At 37.6% G+C, this 24,296-nt stretch overlaps 1 protein-coding gene across 5 annotated transcripts in view; it reads left to right on the top strand.

Annotated features, from left to right (window-relative positions):
- The window catches only part of PKIB (cAMP-dependent protein kinase inhibitor beta), a 246,083-nt gene that overhangs the window by 209,970 nt on the left and 11,817 nt on the right, over positions 1 to 24,296 (top strand). The gene's annotated exons all lie outside the window — the stretch shown is intronic.

Raw genomic sequence — 24,296 nt, 5'->3', positions numbered from 1 at the left:
GGGTAAAAGGTTTTTTTCCTTTAGCACTTTAAATACGTCATGCCACTCTCTCCCAGTCTTAAATTTTCCACTGAAAACTCTGCTGCCAGACATATTGGAGCTCCATTATATGTTATTTGTTTCTTTTCTCCTGCTGTTTTTAGGGTTCTTTCTTTATCCTTGACTGTTGGGAGTTTGATTATTAGATGCCTTAAGGTAGTCTTCTTTCAGTTAAATATTCTTGGTATTGTATAACCTTCCTGTATTTAGCTATTGATATTTTTGTCTAGGTTTAAGAAATTTTCCATTATTATCTTTTTGAATAAATTATCTACCCCTATATCTTTCTCTAGCTACTCTTTAAGGCCAATAACTCTTACATTTGCCTTTTTGAGGGTATTTTCTAGATCTTGTATGAGTGCTTTATTCCTTTTTATTCTTTTTTCTTTTGTCTGCTCTGACTGTATTTTTAGATAACCTGTCTTCAAGGTCACTGATTCTTTCTCTGCTTTGTCAATTCTGCTATTAAGAGACTCTGATGAATTCTTCAATATGGCAATATTATTTTTCACCTCCAGAATTTCTGCTTGATTCTTCTTAATTATTTCAATCTCTTTGTTACATTTATCTGATAGAATGCTGAATTCTTTCCCTGTGTTATCTTGATTTTTTTTTATTTTTATCTATTTCTTTTTAACTTTCCCCAAAACAGCTATTTTGAATTCTCTGTCTGAAAGATCACATATCTCTGTTTCCCCAGGATTGGTCCCTGGTGCCTTATTTAGTTCGTTTGGTGAGGCCATGTTTTCCGAATGTTTTTGATGCTTGTGGATGTTCATTGGTGTTGGGGCCTTGAAGAGTTAGGTATTTACTGTAGTCTTCTCAGTCTGGGCTGGTTTTTACTTGTCCTTCTTGGTAAGCCTTTTCAGGTATTTGAAAGGATTTGGGTATTGTGATCTAAGGCATATCCGCATTACAGGGTACCCTAAGCCCAGTAACACTGTGGTTCTCGTAGGCTTGTAGAGGTACCACGTTTGTGGTGTTCAATAAGATCCAGAAGAATACTCTGGACCAGGCAGAGACTCTTGCTCTCTTGCTTTACTTTCCCCCAAACAAACAGAGTCTCCCTGTCTGTGCTGAGTTGCCTGGAGCTGGAAGTAGGGTGATACAAGCACCCCTGTGACCACCACTGCTGGGACTGCTCTGGGTCAGATCTGAAGCCAGCATTGCACTGGGTCTTGCCCAAGGCCCGCTGTAACCACCCCCTGTCTATAGCCTATGTTTGCTCAAGACCCTAGGGCTCTATGAACAGCAGGTAGCAAAGCCAGTCAGACCTGTGTCCTTCCTTCAGGGCAGTGAATTCCCTGGCACACTGAGTGAATTCAGAGATGTCAAATGGGAGCCAGGGACTGGAGTCAAAACCTCAGGAATCTATCTGTTTCTCTAGTCTACTGCAGCTAAGCTGGCACTCAAACCATGAGACAAAGTCTTTCCCACCTTCCCCTCCTTTCCACAGACAGAGGAATCTCTCTCTGTGGCCACCACCACCACAGCCCCATGGGGACTACTTCCAGACCATTGCTTATTTTCACTACTTGCCTAAGAGCTCTTCAGTCTGCTTGTGGTGAACGCTTCCAGGCCTGGGATTCACCCTTCAGGGCAGTGGGCTCCCATCTGGCCCATGGCAGGTCCAGAAATGCCATGCAAGAGCCAAGGCCTAGAACTAGGGACCCCACAAGGCTGCCTGGTGCTCTACTCCACTGTGGTTGAGCTAGTACCTGATTTTTGGTTCTTAAAAAGGTGTAGATAGTTGTTAAATTAAATTGTTGTTTCTGTCAGGGGGACAATAGGTAGAGGTTTCTCTTCAGCCATCATGGTCTATCCCTCATCTGGGTTACCTTATTTTAGATTAAAAATACATCAAAGAAACATTATGTTTCAGACTACATAAAGTCTTCTGATTTATAAGTTACTAGGAAACAATTTTTGAATTTTAATCTTGGCAATTAACAATATTTTAAATTATAAAGACTATTCAAGTTAAGAGAAGGTAGGCACCTCTGCTTTCTCTCCATGTTCCATAGAGGATTTGCTGAGGATAAAGGATTTGCATTTACATGCAAGTGCATAAAAACAAGACAAGAACCAATGCATATCTGCATTGTTTTTTAAAATTTCCGCAGCTGTAACTGGGGCTTCTGAAAATATCAGAACATTCTATCTTCTGTACCCTGTGATGTATAATTAATTTCAGGGTCCACCAGACCCCAAAACACAAGGCTTCAAGGTTTTCTGAAACTTCAGTACTCTAGGGTGGAGTACGTAGCTTGGAAGTTAGTATTGCTTTAAATTCACATTTTAAGTCTCCAAGCTGACACAGGTGAGATGAAATTTTCTCAATTTTTTTTTCTTCTTTTCACAATTTAATCAAGTGTTAAAGTGAAAAATCTGGTTCTTTGTGGCGTGGTGCATAAGAAAAAAGGGGAATTAATTTACACTGCCTGGTGTCAGGATGTAATATGATTATGTTGGCAAAGCTATAAAAAGAAAATATCCAAAGCTCATAAAAAAAATTTGAAGGAGGTCACTGTTAGAGCAGATGGATGGAGCAGAGTGCCTGATCATTGAACAGCTACTGAGCTAAAAGGATATTCAGGTCGAGGTGTGCATAGCTGGGAGAAGGTCACAAATCTTAATTAAAGCTTTCAAGGGGAAAGTCCTGGATTTGACAGTAAGACACATATTGATTTGCCTTACTGTACAGAAATAACTAAAAGGACTGGTAAATAGAGTGCAGTCAGCTGTCAATTACCCTGAGGGAATCTAATACAGTGGAGGGTTCCTTTGTTGCCTTCTTTGGGGCCTTCTCTCCTTTGTAACCAGAAAATACCCTTCCATGAAATGCAAACTTATTTTCATATTTTAACAAAAAAGCTACAAAGATTAAGTGCATTAAAAGATCTAAAATTAAACTAAAAAATGTAGGGTTATTAAACAAAAATTTACATTGACCTCAATATTTTTAATGAATTCTGCCAATTGTTGTGATATGAAAGATAAGCTAAGAGGCAAGACTAACACACTTTAAAAACAACAAAATATTTAAATTATATTAGATAGGGTTATACCACCAATGAGAGAAGTATTTGTTTCTATTTTATTCTGTGGAAGAATTTTATTACATCTAAATGTGTGTGTGTTCATGGATTACATATATCATATATTATATATATGATTATATTGTATATGTATTACACAATAATAGGTATAGAGAACAAAAAAATTTTTTTCAAAATTATGCACATTATTCAATTGTATGATCTTTTTTAAGATTCAGAAATGAATTAAAGTTTTCATATCAGATCAATTACTGAAACAATATTTTGGGTTTGGTGAAACACTAGGGTGAATATGTGGTTCAAAGAAGAAAAATATTCTTGTTGAAACGATTCAGGCATATTTTAGATGGCTGTACTAGGTGACTTTTAGGTGACTTCTTTATGACTTTATAAAGTTATTTTAGTCTTATCTCTTGTAAATTTATAAGGGCCTATGAGTCTAGAGAAAGGCAATATAGTGAAATTTTTAAAAATCCATATTTTGGAATCCTATGTGACAGGGCTTAAATGCTATCTTAGGGCAAATTTCTTAATATCTAAAAGACTCTATTTCAGTTGGTTTTTTGAATTATAGGGAACCTCTCTCTCGTCTCTCTTCTCTCCCTCTGTCTCTGACACCTGTGGATAAGATTAAATAAAATATTATATATAAAGCCATGTACAATATATATAATAATAAAAACCCACTACCTAGCTAAGGGCCCAATTAAGAGTAGCTGTTCCTTGTAGGTTCTGGATATTAGCCCTTTGTCAGATGAGTAGATTGCAAAAATTTTGTCCCATTCTGCAGGTTGCCTGTTCACTCTGATGGTAGTGTCTTTTGCTGTGCAGAAGCTCTTTAGTTTAATGAGATCCCATTTGTCAATTTTGGCTTTTGCTGCCGTTGCTTTTGGTGTTTTAGACATGAAGTCTTTTCCCATGCCTATGTCCTGAATGGTACTACCTAGGTATTCCTCTAGGATTTTTATGGTATTAGGTCTAACATTTAAGTCTCTAATCCATCTTGAATTAATTTTCATATAAGGAGTAAGGAAAGGATCCAGTTTCAGCTTTCTACTTATGGCTAGCCAATTTTCCCAGCACCATTTATTAAATAGGGAATCCTTTCCCCATTTCTTGTTTCTCTCAGGTTTGTCAAAGATCAGATGGCTGTAGATGTGTGGTATTATTTCTGAGGACTCTGTTCTGTTCCATTGGTCTATATCTCTGTTTTGGTACCAGTACCATGCTATTTTGGTTACTGTAGCCTTGTAGTATAGTTTGAAGTCAGGTAGCGTGATGCCTCCAGCTTTGTTCTTTTGACTTAGGATTGTCTTGGAGATGCGGGCTCTTTTTTGGTTCCATATGAACTTTAAAGCAGTTTTTTCCAATTCTGTGAAGAAACTCATTGGTAGCTTGATGGGGATGGCATTGAATCTATAAATTACCTTGGGCAGTATGGCCATTTTCACAACAAATTTACAAGAAAAAAGCGAACAACCCCATCAAAAAGTGGGCAAAGGATATGAACAGACATTTCTCAAAAGAAGACATTCATACAGCCAACAGACACATGAAAAAATGCTCATCATCACTGGCCATCAGAGAAATGCAAATCAAAACCACAATAAGATACCATCTCACACCAGTTAGAATGGCGATCATTAAAAAGTCAGGAAACAACAGGTGCTGGAGAGGATGTGGAGAAATAGGAACACTTTTACACTGTTGGTGGGATTGTAAACTAGTTCAACCATTATGGAAAACAGTATGGCGATTCCTCAAGGATCTAGAACTAGATGTACCATATGACCCAGCCATCCCATTACTGGGTATATACCCAAAGGATTATAAATTATGCTGCTATAAAGACACATGCACATGTATGTTTATTGCGGCACTATTCACAATAGCAAAGACTTGGAATCAACCCAAATGTCCATCAGTGACAGATTGGATTAAGAAAATGTGGCACATATACACCATGGAATACTATGCAGCCATAAAAAAGGATGAGTTTGTGTCCTTTGTAGGGACATGGATGCAGCTGGAAACCATCATTCTTAGCAAACTATCACAAGAACAGAAAACCAAACACCGCATGTTCTCACTCATAGGTGGGAACTGAGCAATGAGATCACTTGGACTCGGGAAGGGGAACATCACACACCGGGGCCTATCATGGGGAGGGGGGAGGGGGGAGGGATTGCATTGGGAGTTATACCTGATGTAAATGACGAGTTGATGAGTGCTGACGAGTTGATGGGTACAGCACACCAACATGGCACAAGTATACATATGTAACAAACCTGCACGTTATGCACATGTACCCTATAACTTAAAGTATAATAATAATAAATAAATTTAAAAAATAAAAAAAATAATAAAAAAAAAGAGTAGCTGTTCCACCTGTGTATGATTGATAACATTTTTAAATTATCAACTGATATTTCTTTTCTCCTTTATACTTCCTTTAATACTCTGTAATGGCTGTTCACTGAGGGGTGATGCACTTAATCTAGAACAAGTGATCACTTAAGTTTCTATTTTTTAAAATCCAAACAAAGAGCCATGGTCTTGAAAATCAGCATATGTATGACAATAGCCTGACTTTTTGAAAGCAAAGATTTTTTGAGCTATCTGAAACTGAAGAACTGAGAAGAAACCATAGAGTGGGAATGACTATATGGTGATGTAAAAGTTTTCATGTTTCTGGGAAGGGAAATGAGTCATTGACTAGCTAGTGGAGAAGAATTCAGGATGTAATGAGACCCTAGTCATTATTCAAGTCTCTGTGAAGGTGGCCAGGACTCCAGCTCACTAGGTTGAACAGAAGGGAGATTGAACATTAAGAATTTTAATGAAAATCCAAGTGTAGAGATGACTATGCCTCACTTCCCAGGGAAACTTTGGGCATCATAAAGCTTTCTCTGTATATTCTCTGACCCTGGAAAGGTAGACAAGCAATGGTCAAGAGAAGTGCCCAGGCAGATGGGCCTGATTGACACCTGACAGGGTTCCCAGGCCCTCAGAGGAGTGAGCCTCTAAAGTGATTTCATGGACCTCATGGAGGGCATAGAATAGTTTAAGTAGACCATCAACCTTAAAGTCCAGAGATGGAACAAAGAGGATGCAGATGCACATATCTCTACCTGAGGTAATAGTTATACCTGACACAATAGCAGTGGATCCCTGTGCACACTGATGTAACTGGACACATTGCAGCTCAGTGACAGTCAGCATGGACACAGGATATGTGTGAACCTGATGCCTTTTCTCTACACTTTAGCCTCCCTTTCATGAAAGAGAGCAACATGTTATTAGTGGTAGTGTGTCTTAGTCACCTCCTATTTACCCTGTTGGTGAAGGAGCGCTAAACACCACCTGACCCAGAAGAGATAAGATCAATAGCAGGTTATTAGTCACATCTACTGATGGCCTGGGGGAGGAGGACACAGAACACCTTGCTGGGCCACAGAGGAGTTGCACTCAAGAGCAGAGTGAACAACCAGGGCTGTAGGAAGTAGGCTTTGGAGAATTAAGAGGGTAGGGTGTTCCCAGTTGTTGTGGAATGATGTGATTCACTTGTTTGATTTGGCAGACAAACAGGGAACAAAACCTGCTACTCATGGATAAACAGAAACTGTGCCTGGTCCTCTTGGTAAGGATGGTGGTTTGTCTGGGGTACCTGATCAGTGGGAATAGAGTGGGGAGGAGAACTTGTAGTTAGGCCATTAGAGACCTATTTTATTAGATATCAAGCCTTAATTTTTGGCTTTATGCTACAATGGATCACTTGATGCTTTGACATCAGTTTAAATCTTGATGATAACTGAGACTTTTAGGGATTAGGAGAAGTGCCTTCCTAGGAAGCAAAGTAGGCACCTGACCAAGGGGAGAGGGGCACATCTTGAGGTGGTTGCCAAAAACATGAACTTTAGGTATGTCTCCATATATAACCAGTAAAGACATTTGAGAGACCTGTGTGACATTGATATAGAGAGTGGGTGTTCCCAGGGGGGTGTGAATTGAGGCTAATCAATGCTTGTGGCAATGGTGACATCAAGTAAGTAGAGGGACATTTGTCTCCTTGTGACTTAAATAGTTCTTTGAAAACCCATTAGGCTTATCAATTAAACTAGCTGCCTGGGGCTGACTACCTGAGGCCTCTGGGGAGGCTGCATTTGAATGGAAAGCCTTCTTCAAGATTCCACTGTGTATTCTGAGACATAAGATGAGTGCCTTGGTAACAATCTAGTGTCTCGAACTCCAAATAAGATTAGGAATGTCCTGTTGAGGCCTTGTATTATGGCCTTAGGATATGTAGAGAAACCTGTTATTTTGGTTTACATATTTATATTTGGGTATCTGTGAAACAAGAGATTCAAAGAGTTCTTTAAAGTGCAGCTCTTAGGCAATGGCCTAAGAGTTGTAAAAATATATGTATGAGGCCAAATGACCAGGGCATCCATTGCCAAGATGAATGCCTGGAGTGTGCCCATTGTGCTGACCCTTGGGTTCTGTTCTTTATCAGGGACATCTTGGTTAAGGAATTAAAAGCAATAAGTCTCCACTGAGCTCTATCATGTATAATTGTGGCAACATCATTGGTAAAGTGTGTGGCCTTCTATTGGTGTTCATTCAGTTGATCCCAGGGGTCTCTCCAGGTGTAGGAAAGACTGTAGGAAAGGGATGACTTCCCCTAGCACCATGGTTTTTGGCAAAGGACTGATGGTACAGGAGGCCACCACCTTCTACAGATAGAATATGCCAGAAGGCCCAAGCTTGACTCCATCCTGTTGCAAAGAGGTCTCATAGCCACGCCAAATTCATGGGGGTGCTGCTCCAATGTATTACAAGGCATTACAGAAGCTGGGTACAGAGGGTCACAGCCTCAAAGTCTGTGAGACCCTCTATTTCTGGAAAAGCCCAGTGTGGCCAGTAATTGCCACTGTAATGATGTATAGTGCAAGGCCAGGAAACGCAGTTTCTGGCATCGAAAGCCCATGAGCAACTTATGACCATCACAGGTGGCCCAGAGACTCCAGGAGTCATGAGATGAGGTTGCAGAAGTCTCTGAGGGCACTAACTGGAGTGCCTGTTGATTTCATTTTGGAGAGCTTCTATAGTCTTTTGTTGAGGAGGTTCCCCTTTAAGATGGGCAGTCTGTAAGTAATAGCATTAGTGAGATTAAAGAAAATTTGCAAAAGAATATGTTGTCTCCAGAACCCAAAAGAGACTAAAAGATGTTAGACTTGTGTTAACCTTGTGGGTACTGAGAGGGTTAATACCTGTTTTTTTGACAGTATCAGGGATGGAGCAGCTTTTGGTTTACCAAATAACTTTCAAGAATTTAACAGAAGTCACAGGACTTTGCACTATGTGAGAGATAATGATCCACCCTTTTTGTGTGAGTTCCTTTGTGAATATTTGTATGTTCTCAATGAATATGCCAAACAAATCTTCCTGGAAAAGGATATCATCAATGTAATATACCTGTGCTCTTGGAGAAAGGTGGATGTCATTAAGATCTTGCCTGCAAAGGCTGTGTGCAGTGGCAAGACTGCTGAGGTAGCCCTTGAGTAGCCTAGTAAAAATACATTGTGTCTTGTGGGAGGTAAAAGCAAACTGACTGCTAAGCTGTTGACATTGGCACCCAATGGATCGTATTAGCCTAATTCGTAGTAGCAAAATATCTATCAGTTGCTGAACAGATGGAGTCAGAAGTTTCAATACTCATTTTATTGGGAATAAGGGCCTGAATTGTATGGGACCATGGCATTAAGGTTGTAGCAGTCTAGTGTGCTGCACTATTTATTTGTTCCAGGTTTAAGAATAGGCTAAATAGGCCAGATTGGGTTGTTAAATGGAGAAGTAGTGGGGATAATCATCCCTGCACTCTATAACTGTCATATAACAAATTTTAATCCTCAAAATCCCTGTTTTAAATTACTTTGAGCCATGTTAATAATTATTTTAATTTGGGGTGGAGGCAGAGGAGTCATGAGTTCCCATTTTGTCAAGCCAATTTATAAGTGTCAAGATTTAATCTAATTTCCATTTATTTTTAATTGGGTCAGAGCATCCATGTCCATTATGGGATATTTTAGGGCAATGATTGCTATGACCGTGATGGGAAATTTAGGCAAGACAGTAATTATGATGGTTAAGATGAGCCATATCTCTTTGTCCTCTATCCTATATTCCATAACTCCTCTAATATTATGAGGGATACCATGTTTAAATTTAGTGTGATCCCTAGTCATAACTGTAATCTGAGCCCTAGTGCCAGTTAAAGCCATGAAGGTTTGCCAATTGCTGGATTTCAGCAGGTATTAAAGTTAATTAAGAATCTATACTTAGAGGCACAAAAGCCAATCAGTGCCCCTTTATCTTGGCTATATAAATGCTTTTAATATATTTTGAATTCCCAATTGGGTCAAATTGCAGATCTTTGTTTTAGGGTTTTTTTTTGTTGTTGTTGTTGTTGTTGTTGGTTTCCCTCCATATCCAGGATTTTTTTTTCTTTGCTTTTTTAAATTTCTTTTCTTTCTTTCTTTTCTTTTCTTTTTTTTTTTTTTAAGTGGTGGTGGTCACTGGACATATTTGGTGCTGGTGGGGTGGTGGTGAGGGATCCTCTTTACCATGGTGATATTTATAAGCCTTTTCTCTCAGAGAGCTTCAAATTAGTATCATCAAGGTTGGGGGTTTCCCCCACAGCCTTATAATGGTTGATTTATGTGGTTTAAAGAGCCTGGGCTTAAGTTGAGTTTGAATTAATGGTGCCATGGGGTACCACAGTGCCATAAAGGTAACATAGGTATTTCTCTATAACCTCAAGGATTAGGATCTTTATTGCAACAGAGACATAGTAAGCAGAGTGGTACAGGGAAAGAAAGCTAGGTTTTTAACCCAGACTCAATAGATCAAAATTATCTCCTGCTGCCACTGCCCTACCTTTTCTGTCTTGTGGAATTTTTCCCTCTTTCTTTCTTTCTTTGTTTCTTTCTCTGCACAAATTCCTTGAGCATATTTTGAGTTTGTATCTAGGTGAAATTGGAGCTTTCTGTACAGTCACCTGTGGTGCAGACTTTCTGGGTACTTATGGGAAAACATTAGGGAGCTTAGTGGCCTTTCTCAGAAGTAGTTGCCTCTTCCTCTGGGGAGTGCGAGTCAGTGTCTCTAGGGTTGAGGTCCATATCCAATAAAGTCATTAGTCTATGGCTTGGATAGGGCCAGCAAGCCCATGATTGCAAGATTGGCCGTTTGGTGTGCTGGTAGGCAGCAGTGCTGAGCCCAGGCGTACTGGCTGTGGGTTTTGCATTGGGAGATCATTTGAGTACCAAACGCTCCTTCCTCTCCCCACCCTTTTCTTTTTTCGTTAGCACCTGTGCCACAGGCCACCATGGATCTGCACCTCAATGCCCTTCAGAGTCATGAGAGCGCAAGCAACAGCAGCTCAGGAAGCAGCAGCAGAGGAGACCAGAAAGGTCACTACCTTTGCATGAACAATAATGGCAACCAGGATACCATGCTTAGCTCTCCATGGGGTGGTCACCTTCATTCCCACAAACGTCACACAGGGCTGCCTCTGTGCCCGTTCCATAGGTACACTGTTACAAGCAATGTCCGTATTGCTGCTCCAAGCAGTCAGTGACAGTCACCAGGCTAGACATGGTGATCAGAGAGCTCTAGCCTGAGCTCTGGTAAGCAGGACTGAAGTACTGACTGGTTAAGGCAATGTTTTCTCATTGCATTTACAGGCTGAAGCTTCAGGGATCACCTGCCAAACACAGGCTGAACCTGACAGCATGTCACACCAGGGTATAGTTAACAACCATTTTCTTCTTGGGGACAAGAGCATTGCAGAGTTAAAAGAGATGGCATAACAGTGGCACATAGGCCATAGCTCAAGCCCATCAGCAGTTAGCAGTTCTGTCTGGGGTAGCCTTGCCAAATAACTCAGAACCAAATAACCAAGGAACAGTTAATTGTAACTGACTAGGTGTCTTCTGAAATGGTTGGGCATGTCATATGGTTCATAACACCCGTGGATTTTGTTGCTTTCTATTCACCCTATTGGTGAAGGAAAGATTCCTGCCTTGGAGAGTCACAGATGCCTAGACACCCAACACCCAACACTGGACAGATGAGATCCACAGCAGTTTACTGGTCACATATACTCACCACCCAAGGAGAAGAACATTGCCGGGCATGTAGGAGCACATTGGGGTTGTAACCAGGAATAGTATGAACAACCAGGTGCTGTGGGAGTAATAGTAACAAGAGTTACTATTAGTTACATTAGGTAACCAGAGTAAGGCTTGGATTTCTAAGAGTGACACGCTCAGTAAAAGGGTAATATGATAAAACCCTAACCTCCTAGGAAGACAGTAAGGAGACTTGCCAGTCTTGACTTTGACTTGGATGGAAATGGGGGAAAGGCTCTCTTAATAACTTATGAACAAAAACGAAACCTCACATTAAGTGTGCAAATTTGCACCTGTGTAGTCTGTGTAATTTGAACAAAAGTCATGCTGAGAATATAAGGCTAATTTTTTTTTTTTTTTTTTTGAGATGGAGTCTCACTCTGTTGCCTAGGCTGGAGTGCAGTGGTGTGACCTCAGCTCACTGCAACCTCCACCTCCTGGGTTCAAGTGATTCTCCTGCCTCACGCTCCTTAGTGTCTGGCATACAGGCACACAACACCACACCAAGCTAATTCTTATATTTTTAGTAGAGACAAGTTTTCACCTTGTTGGTCTTGAACTCCTGACCTCAGGGGATCTGCCCACCTTGGCCTCCCAAAGTGCTGGAATTACAGGCATGAGCCACTGCACCCGGCCTTAAGGAAAATGTTTTTAAAAATATGATCTCAGGGCCGGGCTCGGTGGATCACGCCTGTAATCCCAGCACTTTGGGAGGCCAAGGCGGGCGGATCATGAGGTCAGGAGATCGAGACCATCCTGGCTAACATGGTGAAACCCCGTCTCTACTAAAAATACAAAAAAAAAAAAAAAAATTAGCTGGGTGTGGTGGCAGGTGCCTATAGTCCCAGCGACTTGGGAGGCTGAGACAGGAGAATGGCGTGAACCCGGGAGGCGGAGCTTGCATTGAGCCGAGATCGCGCCACTGCACTCCAGCCTGGGAGACAGCGAGACTCCGTCTCAAAAAAAAAATATATATACACACACACACACACACACACACACACACACACACACACACACACACACACATATATATATATATAAAATCTCAGAACCCCAAATCACAAAGCAACCAAAGAAATAAGTCTCCATGAGAAAGATTCAACAAAAACACAGTAAACAATAGGATCAGAGAATAAAGAGTTTAGATATTGGAATTTTTCGTAGATAATTTTTTTCACTATTTGAGAAGAATATATTTTGTTTTTAGTACTGTTTCATAATGTATAACTTTTTATAATAATAACTATATATGATGTAGTATAGGTCTTAACTGTATCATTCATCATACAGTTATATGTTAAAATAGTTAATATTTATATGCCATAACATGAAGCGTGATGTCATGTACTTTCTTCTCCATTTTTCATTTGGAATACATTCTACAATGTGACCCAAAAATGTAAGAACTTGTGACTTGCAACTTTTGTTTAAAGCCATAATTGTGCAATAATGTGCTGCAGAAAGATTCAATTGACTTCTCTGATGAAACAAGCTTCATTGTATCAGCTCTACTGTTTGGTGAAATGCGCTTTAAGTAAAAGATAATATAACATTTTAATGCATTGTGTATAATGTACACATTCATATTGTCTATGTACTGAACACACATTGTATATGATATTGTTATTACTATTTGTAAAAAATGTTATAGCCTTAATATATTTGAAAGAATAATTGAGGATTTTTTAATTTTTTATTTCTTTTAAACTTACAGAATTTTAATGGGAAAATGCTTATGTTATATGTTAAGCAAACACAGCAGGAAACAGTACAGTATTTTGGAAACTATTTAAAATCCCACAGAAAAAAGACTGGAAGCAAACAGCTGCTCTTGTGTGATAAGACTATTGTTTTTATTTCAATTATTAAAATATTCCTTTATTATTTTTACTGTGAGGAAAAAATATGTAAGTATAAATGACTAATAAGATACTGTAATACAATGAACTAGACTTGAAAAATAAGTAATAAGATACTGTACTAGACTTGAAAAATAAGTAATAAGATACCATAATATAATGAACTAAACTTGAAAAAGAGCAAAGTAGATTGCCTAGAAATAAAAATATGATAATTGGAAATAAAAACTGTGTGGATTATGCGACTGATTAGGCACAGCTGAAGAGAGAATAGTGAACTATATACACTTATGATGCAATTCTCTGAAGAATCTAATACACTTTTGATGCAGTTGCCATTCTTATGTAGAACGTTTTGCAGTTTTTACATATTATGTGTATATATACGTATATATTTGTAAACGCTCTATGTAAAAATGGCAAAAATGCTCTCTCTATATAAAAAACACTATATATGTATATGTATGTGTGTGTGTATATATATATATATATTTAGAGAGAGAGAGAGAGGGAGAGAAATTGGTTCATGCAATTATGAAGGCTGAGAAGTCCTAAGACTTTGGCAAGCTGGAGACTCAGAAGATCTAATGATATGATTCCAGTTTGTGTTCAAGTCTGAAAACCGGGAGACCCACTGTTGTCAATTCCAGTCGAAGTCTGAGTTTAAGGCAAAAGATTGAAGGCTGAAGACAGCTTGAAGACAGTCAGGCAGAGAAAGCAAATTCTCCTTCTCTCTATCTTTTTATTCCATTCAGGACTTCAATGCATGGGATGTGGCCCACCCATATTGAGAAGGACAATGTGTTTTATGCAGTCCAGTGATTCAGATGTTAATTTTATCTGGAAACTCCCTCACAGACACACCCCGAGAAATGGTTAACCAAGTATCTGAGCACTTTGTAGCCCAGTCAAGTTGTCATATAAAATTAGCCATCACAATTAGCAAACTTCTTAACAGCAAAAATAGAATAATGTGGAATAATATTGTTAGATGCTTTCATCCTAAAATAGTATATTTGTAAGAATGAGGATAAAAATAGATCTTTTCAGGCGTCAAAAAACCATAGTTCCCAAAAGAATTTCAAAGGCTAAACTCCAGGGGAAAAGGTGAATTATCTCAGAGGAATTGGAACATGAAAAAAATAATGTTGTGGAAATATAATGGTATTATGGATATACATAGAATACCAATTCTTAAATACTTAGATATATGCTAAGGTATTTAGATATGCAATGTCATATTATTGGCAGCTTGCTTTCAGTTGCTGAAATAAAAACTGTGTGTGTGTGTGTGTGTGTGTGTGTATGTATGTTTAGAGAGATTAAATATAGTAAAGTGTTGATCGTTGAATCAGGTAGGGAGGCTCGTGCTTGAAATCCCAATACTTTTGGAGGCCAAGGAGGGAAGATCACTCGAGGCCAGAAGTTTAAGACCAACCTTCAACTCTACAAAGAGTTTAAAAATTAGGCAAGAGTGGTGCTGCCCACCTGTAGTTCTAACTATTCGACAGGCAGACAGGACACTGCTTTTAGCTCAGACGATTGAGGCTGCAGTGAGTTGTGATCATGTCACTGTACTCCAGTCTGGGAAACAGAGGGAGACTCTTTCTAAAAATAAAATCTACCAGAAAAACACTATAGCTGAAAGCCATCTATTTAATAATCCTTAGAATTTTTGTCACAAATTATTGGAAACAAGATCTGTTGTTTCCATGATCAAAAATTTCTCCACCAATATCTAATTTTGTGGTGCTTTTGTGAGTCCTCCAAGATCATCATGGTTCAATGACCACATTAATACTCAAAGCCATTTTCAGAAATCAATGGACGATGAGTGTATTTATCTATTTCTAGAGTGTCTATTTTATTTTTTATTCTATTTGTCTACCCTTGAGGAATACCACACAGAATTAATAAGTAAGACTTTGTGAGCCATCAAGTCTGATAGTGTAAGCTCTTTACCTTTCCCTTTCTTTTTGAAATAAGAAGCTATTCTCGGTCTGTTGCATTTTCATATAAATTTTTGGAATCAGCTTATTACTCCTATTATGGTAGATTTGATTTAAAAACTTCACCTTTTAATATGCTTTGATGGTTCTCCTTCACATCAGTCTCTATCTTCAGAAAGTGCGTCTTTTTTTTTTTTTTTTTTTTTTTTTGAGACAGAGTCTCGCTCTGTGGCCACGCTGGAGTGCAGTGGCGCAATTTTGACTCACTGCAACCTCCAACTCCCTGGTTCAAGTGATTCTCCTGTCTCAGCCTCCCAAGTAGCCGAGATTACAGGCACGTGCCACCACATCCAACTAATTTTTTTGTATTTTTAGTAGAGAGGGGGTTTCAACCATGTTGGCCAGGATGGTCTCGATCTCCTGACCTCATTATCCGCCTGCCTTGGCATCCCAAAGTGCTGGGATTACAAGCATGAGCCACCGCGCCTGTCCAGAAAATGCATCTCATACATACCTTTACTACGTGATTTAGAAGTTTTCATGATTCCCTGGTGCTTACAGGATATGTTCACATATGGTTCATGGTATTCATTTTCTTTGCAACTGTGTTATGACTATGCTCCAACTCATTTTTCCAACTCCATGTGGGCATAACACTCCATGACAGCGAAATGTTTCCTTTTCTCTTATTTGGGACTTGCTTTTTACACTCCCCTCTTTTAGCTTACAGATAACTTCTCTCGCTTAGTAAGCCTTTCATTCCCTTTCTACCTGTGTGGATTCCTCCCAATTTTAAGGCTCTGTATGTGTTCTACAGCCTTCGTGAAGTATTCCTTAATCACCTCAAATTTCAATAACCATTTATCTTTTACATTTCTACAGTATTTTTATTTATAACACTTATTTGAATATATCATATATTTACTGCTATTTTTACTTTTCCTTTAATATGCACATATTCCATCTGTACAATGAGTTCACAACCCTTTCAGGGTGGGAACCACATATTAAGCATCGTCGTGTGTCCCCACTGTTTCTATCACAATGTTTAGTTTTATTTGCCACTGTTTTCCCAGAGTCTTGCACTGAGCGGAGGATATAGTAGATGCTTAACAATAATTGATTGAATGAAGACTGAGACTGTGCTCAATAAATGTTTGCTGAGGTGTAATTGAAGGAAAAAATAATGAGCTGTCAGATGAAATAGGTTCCAATCTTGTCTCTGTTACTTGCTAGCTAGGTTTAGTCAAACTATTCTATTTCTATCATCCTCAGTTTCCTCACCCTTTAAATGAAGATAGTAGTGACTAACCCCCGGTATAGAATCACATGAACAAATTCTCATTAAAGTGCTTTAAAACAACGCATGCTTAACACATGTGTATGCCTTTTTCATATTATAAAAATCTTCATTATAGAAAATTTGGAAAAAAGTAAAATTCAAAGAAGAAAATAGAAATCATTTATAATACCATACACAAAGGGATTAACTATTATGATTTCAGTATATTTCCCTTAAAATGTTTTTCTGTGCATGTATTTTAAAATTGATATATGCATAGTGGTTTTAAAGTTTTGAAAATTTATGTTTTAAAATATTTTAGATATTTTCACGGCCCCATTTTTCTATTTAACTTATACAGTACTAAAGGACTATTGTAACATAATTTTGTACAAAAAGTTTTTATAAAAGTTAAATGTGTCAATTTAAATAGTGTTACTTCTATTAACTTAATTGCAGGTTAATATAAACATGCATAATTTGATGAAAAAATATTTCCATGAGATGATTTTTCTTTCTAAAGTTATTTGCCCTTTGATTGGGATTTGTTTTCCTCTATGACCCAGAAAAATTCTCAAAACTACTCTTAATTTTTGTTACTGTAATTTTTATTGAATTTTTTGCTTGCTGCAACATTATAATGATTTCTTCTGTAAAGTACTGAAGAGAACTTAGAAAACAAATCAGAGATTGAAAAGGCTTAATCATTTTTCTTCTTTTTTAGTCGGAAAAAAATGAGTATTATATTCATTTAAATAGGGACTAAGAGACATCCTAAGAATTTTTCTTTAAATTGATGAAATAGAAGAAAAAGACACTACTGAAACTGTGGGTGCATTTAAAAAATGCACACTTTGGGTGCATTTAAAAAAGCATTATACCTATCTATTTTATACCCATTTTATTTATCCAATTAAAGAAAAATTTATAAATAATTTCAGTACTCAGACATGTTCCTTGCTTTTTGGCTGTGCATATTTTGCACTGTTGGTATATACTCTGTAATGTTAACATTCAAGAAAATTTTATTTTTTCAAAACCATCATTAGAAATTTTGAATTATGTTGATTTAAGAAATACTGCATTTTTAACGTATAATAAAATGAGATCAAGTAAATATCATCTAGCTTCAAGCTAAATGGTGTGTAAACTATGTTGTGATATTCTTGTGTATGTGCCGCTGAAAAAATTCTGGGAGGATATGCACCAGAATTACAACAGCACTGTTACTGGATAGCAGGATGGCAATCTCTTTTTCCTTCTTTATGTCTTTCGGAATTGTCCTTTTCCCAACAACAAGCATATATTAACGTCATATGCAAAAAGAAAAAGTTTCATGTTAAAAAGAAAAGTGGAAAGACAATTACTTTATTCATTGAGTGCCTGCTGAATAAGCATCAGGTATGGCTTTTGGTCCTATGAATACATCAATGAAACAACCTACACAAACGAAAGCTCTGCTTTGTGGAACTTACCTTCTAGTGAAGGGAGACATACAATAAGCAACAACTGCAATCGTAAGTAAGTGAGAATACATTTTCAAAGCTAGTAAGTGCTAAGAGAAAGTAAGAGGAATCAGAAGCTGGAGGGAGGAGATGCAATTTTAAACAAGGTGGTTAAAGCAAGCCCCACTGAGAAAGCAGGACTCTCTCAATATTGTCTTTTGTGACCCCTTTTCCTCTGCCATATTATCTCATTGTCATATTACTCAGATTAAGAAAGTTTTTTAGGCATCATGAAGAAATCAGGAATTTCAATCCCATTTTAACCGCTGGAGAGAACATTTAAACATGGTTTGTTTTTGAAAGTAGTGAGAATTTCACCTTTAGGGAGAAATCTTCCTACGGACAGTGTAGGGGAGATATGATTTTCTGTGACTGGTGACTTGTATGGTTCCGATGTTGCAGAAATGTAGACAAATTTGAGGGTGTGTTGGGAAGCAGATTGTAAATGATTTTTTGAATGCCTTTTTAAACAATATCAACTTTCTGGAAATGTCCCAAATGTCTCAGAGTTAATCTCTCTCTCTCTCTCTTTTTTTTTTTTTTTTTTTTTTTACGTGGAATCTTGCTCTATTGCCCAGGCTGGAGTGTAGTGGCATTATCTTGGGTCACTACAACCTCCTCCTCCCGGGTTCAAGTGATTCTCCTGCCTCATCCTCCTGAGTAACTGGGATTACAGGCATGCGTCACCACACCTGGCTAATTTTTGTATTTTTAGTAGGTACTGGGTTTCATGTTGGCCAGGCTGATCTCAAACTCCTGACCTCAGGTGATCCGCCTGCCACAGCCTCCCAAAACCCTGAGATTACAGGCATGAGCCATCAATCACACCCAGCTGCGTTAATCTCTTTCTGTCTACAGTCCAACATCAGAGGCTGTCTCTAGAGCCACGTCAACACTGTTGCATAAAAGAATAATTGATATTCATAATGATACTCTTTCATATTGCCTATAAATTTATATGACTGATACCTAAATAGATTCCATTTGTGTACTTGTTAACCAAGCACATTTATAGCATTACTTCATTTGCATTCAGGGTAGTAAAACAGATAATATAAATCCTACTTTTTAAAAATGTAGAATGCTAATCAACAAAGAAGTTAGATGTCTTTCTAGAAGTTGAAAGTCCAGGATTCAACTTCAAGAGTGTCCAGGATTCAACTTCAGAAGACCAAACTTCCCATTGCTCCATATAGACCGTGTAACAAACAAGAGGACTAAATCAGGGCAGTCACTTTGAGAGTGTGTTAATGCAGTTCAGTAGTGCTTAAAGCTCTGCTTTGAAGTCGTCTTTTAAAAGAGTTTTCTTTTGAATATGTGCAAATCTAAATTATCTAAAGAGGTTTTGAAAAGTAGCTGAAGTCATTCTTAGTGGAAAGAGATGGGTGATCAAGTGGGAGACTTTTTTAAAAATTAATAACAGTTCACTATAAAATATGTTATATTTTAAATAGAACATGCTACCACTATTTGATGTATGAGTATAAAATGAGTAGCAATGACAGAGTCACGAAAACAGATTCAGAAGTGGAATAAGAATGTGGCTACTTGAAGTAATTGCTTTGATAGATGATATACATTTCCATCTATAAATTTTGGTGTGTTAGTAAAAATAGTTCTATTATTTGATATCACACTGCATTTTCCCTTTGAAAGGCAAATAAGTATATATTAATTATAAATGCTTCCACATCTAAAAGCCATTGTATTTGTCATTACTCTACAGCCTGACTCCTGTCTATTTTGATGTTAACAAAACAAAATCTATTTTAATACTGAATAACCGAATTTTCAGTCTTATTTTATTCTTTATTTACTTTTGGTCTTTATTATGAATATTAATAATGAAAAGGACCTTCATTTTCAGCTCATAATCAATAGGTATCAGCTATTAATTCAACATTGATTTATTGAGTGTATTAAGCAGCTATGTTCCAGTCCCTCTACTAGGTAGAGGGATACAAAGCCATTTCTACTGTGACCACATTGGTAAGAATTAACTTCCCCTCTGTTCTTCCTACTGATGTCATAAACAGTCATCTGACATTTTAAAACCATATATCTCATTGAAAAGGGAACTGACTTTTTAGGCCTTGCATGTAAACCCCCGACACAGACTGGCTGCATTCCCTCTTTATAGGGAAGAGTACAAGCAGACTACAAGAACTTCAAAATCACATTGTACACAAGAACTTCAAAATCACATTATTTTCCCACTATGGCAAATTCAGTGCTGGGGATTTTGTGTACTTGGAGCATATTTGTGCCCCCTTTGAAATCTAAGAATGCTTTGTGTACAAGAGTAGTCGGAAAAGCAACTAAATGAGAAATGGGTGGTCTGAGGGCAGCCTTTCTCTGGAATTTGCTTACTTACTTTCTGGGGTTCCATTAAACCCTATGTTCCCTGTGAAGCCTGGCTTCATTTTCTATTCTGGAATGAAGCACTGCCTGCCCTGCTCATGTGGTAAAGGTACCTTGCACGCAGCCTTCACAGACTGCCAGTTAAGGCATAGGAAGACCTTATTGTGCCAGATTTCACAGTGTCTAGCGTGGGGCTTTGCAGAGTTGGTAAATGCTTTTTGAATTGAACCCTAACTTCTTTAAGCAGGCTCTAGTACCTTTATAAGATAAGAACCAACAATATTTGAGTCACTGGTTAGAAAGAATAATGTGCAACAAATGAAAGTGAAGGAGTATAGGTAGGGTTTGAGGTAAGCTGGGAAAAAAAGAATGAGAAGGGTTTCTTCAAATCCATGCTAAATCCTCTCAATTCTGAACACTCTGAAGCTAGAAATAAAAGCCAAACTATTTAAAATGTAGGCAGGAGGGATGCTTTGCTATGGTTATAACCACTTAGACTTATACTCCTCTAAAGGAGAAGTGAAAATATCACTCTTTATTCTGGATACCATCCACTATACATAGCACACACACAGACACACACACACACACACACACACCCCACACAGGGACACACACACCCTACTCAAGCTAACATATTAAAAAGGAAACTTGTTTAATTTTTAAAAAGACTTTTTGGTATACAGTGAATTTTCATTTTTATTTTTGTCCCTGTAGATAACTGGGTTTGTTTTTGTTTTTTGTTATGGAAAGCAGCAGGAGGAATCATAGTAATGGAAGAAAGAGTACCATCTAAACTTAGGAAAGACTTTGACACAAATTGGCTATGTTACGTTGATGCATCACTGAAGTGTCTGGATCTAGAAGTTTGGACTATATCGTCTTTTCAAATGTAATATCCTGCAATCATGGGAGAAATTTATTAGTCCTTTTGGGAAGCTGCAAGTGATTGGGAGAAGCCCAACTTAACTCTCTGAAAACCTTTATGGAGGGTACATGTTGAATAAGTCTTTTTAGCATGAAACTAGAAATAATTAGATGACCAGTTAAATCTGACTCCCCCAAACACAGACACATACTCAAGGGGGCTACATAGTTTATTACAGTTAATCTTTTATATCATTAACAACATTCGTGTATGTTAGTGTTGTAAGTGGCCCTATGTTAGTATAAGAAGTAACATTGTGCTGGAAAGGTATTCAGCTTTGTGCATTAGTTTATGTGGAATATTATGAAAAAATTAATTTGACTTTGCATTATGAATTTTATGTGTTTAAGCTGTCAAAAATTCTCTGTGGTAAAAATAACTTCCATGTGTCTACCAATGTATATTGAATGATCTGTCTGCAATTAACAAGCAAGAACATAAGCATTAAAAAATGTGCGTGTCAACAAACAAAAGTAGAGTTCCCTTTGACTTACACTAGAGGCACAGAAATACCATCTTTAGAAAAATTTCTAAAACGAGAAGGTTTCTAAGTTTCAAAAAATTATACGGGTCTACATTTCATGTAAGTTCTGTTTAGCTTAAAGTGATCTTGATACTTAAGTGAATAGGAGATATGCAAAGCATTTACATGTTAGGAGTGGGTAATTCTACTTTATTTCCAAATAATAGGATTTGAGGTCACGAAAGGTAACTGGAAAGATCAAACTATGTCTCATGTCACCGGACTATGGGTTCCTCTCTGTAACTTGTGGGCCAAGAACAAGGCTTTGCACTTGGTAATTTAGTAGGAGCTCAAGAGATGACTGGATGAATAAATAATGATCTGTTTTTGTTGGCACATAAAGAAGTAATTCTAGTTCTTTCACCTTGTTTGGAAGAGGTTCATATGTTTCAAAACAGAAAATTATATGAAATTAATGATTTGTAGGCAGAGAACTGCAAACCTCTAGCATAAGGTATTAGGACACTGAGAGCTGGAAAGAGGCAGATAAGGCATTTGGTTATCAGGGGAGACCAGTGTCCAGTCTGTCCATTTGTCAGTCCCTCCTTCTCTCTCAGTCTTTGGCCAGGAAAAACACTGACATTTCTTCCAAAATGCATGTTTTTACTTCTTTGTTATTCTGTGTTTTTTCAGAAAGTCTGACTCACACCTCCAGGGAACTAATTTAGTGGGCAAGAAGTTTATTTGAAGTCTTAGGTATAAAATGAACAATGGTTTCACTGTGGAAGATAGAATGAGTGATATGTATCCGGAGACGAGAAAAGAAGGTATCTACCATTTTGCAATCTTGGCCTTCAAGTAAGGAAGCTTGAGAAAATAATGTGTGTGAATTAAGAAAATGGACGTGTTGTGGGGAGGAAAGAATTTGCAAAAACTTCTATTTGTTTATAATTATGCTTCTAACATACTAACATCCTCTTTTTCTTAGCAGGCTCTTTGGGGCCCACTGGGTTCTGACTGGTGATTTTTTAATATGACTTTAATGCTCCATTTATCTTGGACATCTTGTCCTCTTGAGTTGTGCTGGTGTTGCATTTTCAGTATTTTAGAGACTGTAAAGATGCTGGCATGTGTGTGTGTGTGTGTATATATATATATATAAAACTGTGTAATAGTCTTTTGTCAAACAGTCTGAAAATTGTATATTTTCAATAGAGATAGAAGTGTGTCTCAGGCAATGTAAATCACAATACCTTGCTGTGGGATTGCAAGGACTTTTGTGAAATCTCCAAATGTCTAAATGGTTCCAGCTTCTGTAAGCAGTCACAGTTGACAAAGCAGCACTCATCTAGAGTCCTTTGTTAATTCTATAGAAGAGAAAGAGGAAGAGTTACTAGTGAGTCAACTGCCTTGGTTAGCAAACATAACGTAATTATGCCCAGAAAATTAAAAGAACCTCAAGTTAATCTGTCATTTTTCTCTGTAGTATTTCCTCATCTTTGTGTGGGCTATACATTTTAAATGTCACAAGGCATTTGAAGAGAGCAATCATCTCTTTTCTATTTGTATATCACCCCTTTTTAAAAAATCAAGCATATGCAATCAGTGTTGTATAGAAAACCAACAACAGACAAATGAGAGATGGCTATTGGGGGAAGAAGAAGCTTTCTCTTAAGGATATGCTATTATTTGGTTAAATTTTCAAAATGTTACTTTTAGAGCCTTTCTGTGCTGAATGTCTATTTATTCATAATTTTTCTAGGTGGATGTTTCAATTCTTTTAAATTACAAAGGTATCATTAGTACAAGTCAAAATATGTAAAGAGGTAGAGAAAAAAAGCTTAATATTTTCCTTGTTCTACCTTCCATTCCCAACTAGAATTTTTATTATTTGTATAAAGATGAGATTCCATTGTATTCATAATATTCTCTCCTTTTCCCCCACACTATAAATATTAATTTTTAAACTTGCTTTATTTCAGTGTGTTATTGGATCTAATACATTCTTTAAAATTGTAGTATAACATTTCATAACATAATTACATAGTTTATTCATATTTTTTTTCTTGATGAGCTTTCAGATTATCTCCAGTGGTACAATAAATCTCTTTGCTTTGGAGTTTAAAGAGCCCAACTAAGAGTCATCTTGTGGATTCAAATGTTCCTGCCACCAATTTCTAGGCCATTGGCACATTTGGTCAGGAAAATAGCTTTTCTCGGTAGAATGTGCCATCTTCCCACATTGCTGGGCGAGGTTAGCTCTTTGGTCTGCCTGTGGTGGAGCATGACATCCTGGTCAGTCAGTATCAGTGGCAGACTTTGAAAGGAAGATGGTGCCAAATGTGAGTTTGCCATGGCCAAGTACAGCCCCGAAGTAAAGCAGTTTTGTTACTTAGCCTCCCTATTTGGCCAGTTCTGTTTTCAATCTTAAAATAGTAGTTAATGAATACAACTTTAGCAAACTTTTAGATAGTTTTGTGATTATTTTATTTTCCAGCATCAATCTACAAAATAGAACTAATTAGAAAGCCTGTGTCTGAAATAACAATATAAAGGCAAAAGCAAAAACTTCCAAAATAGCAGCCAGCTAGCAGCAAAATGATCTTGAAATAAACGTGAAACCCAGAATTTCTTTTTCATGCTGATCACCCACTACAAG

This window comes from Macaca thibetana, chromosome 4, assembly GCF_024542745.1.
Source record: "Macaca thibetana thibetana isolate TM-01 chromosome 4, ASM2454274v1, whole genome shotgun sequence".
Classification (NCBI taxonomy): domain Eukaryota; kingdom Metazoa; phylum Chordata; class Mammalia; order Primates; family Cercopithecidae; genus Macaca; species Macaca thibetana.
The sequence above is the reverse complement of the archived record's forward strand: the minus strand, read 5'-3'. Positions and strand labels throughout refer to the sequence as shown.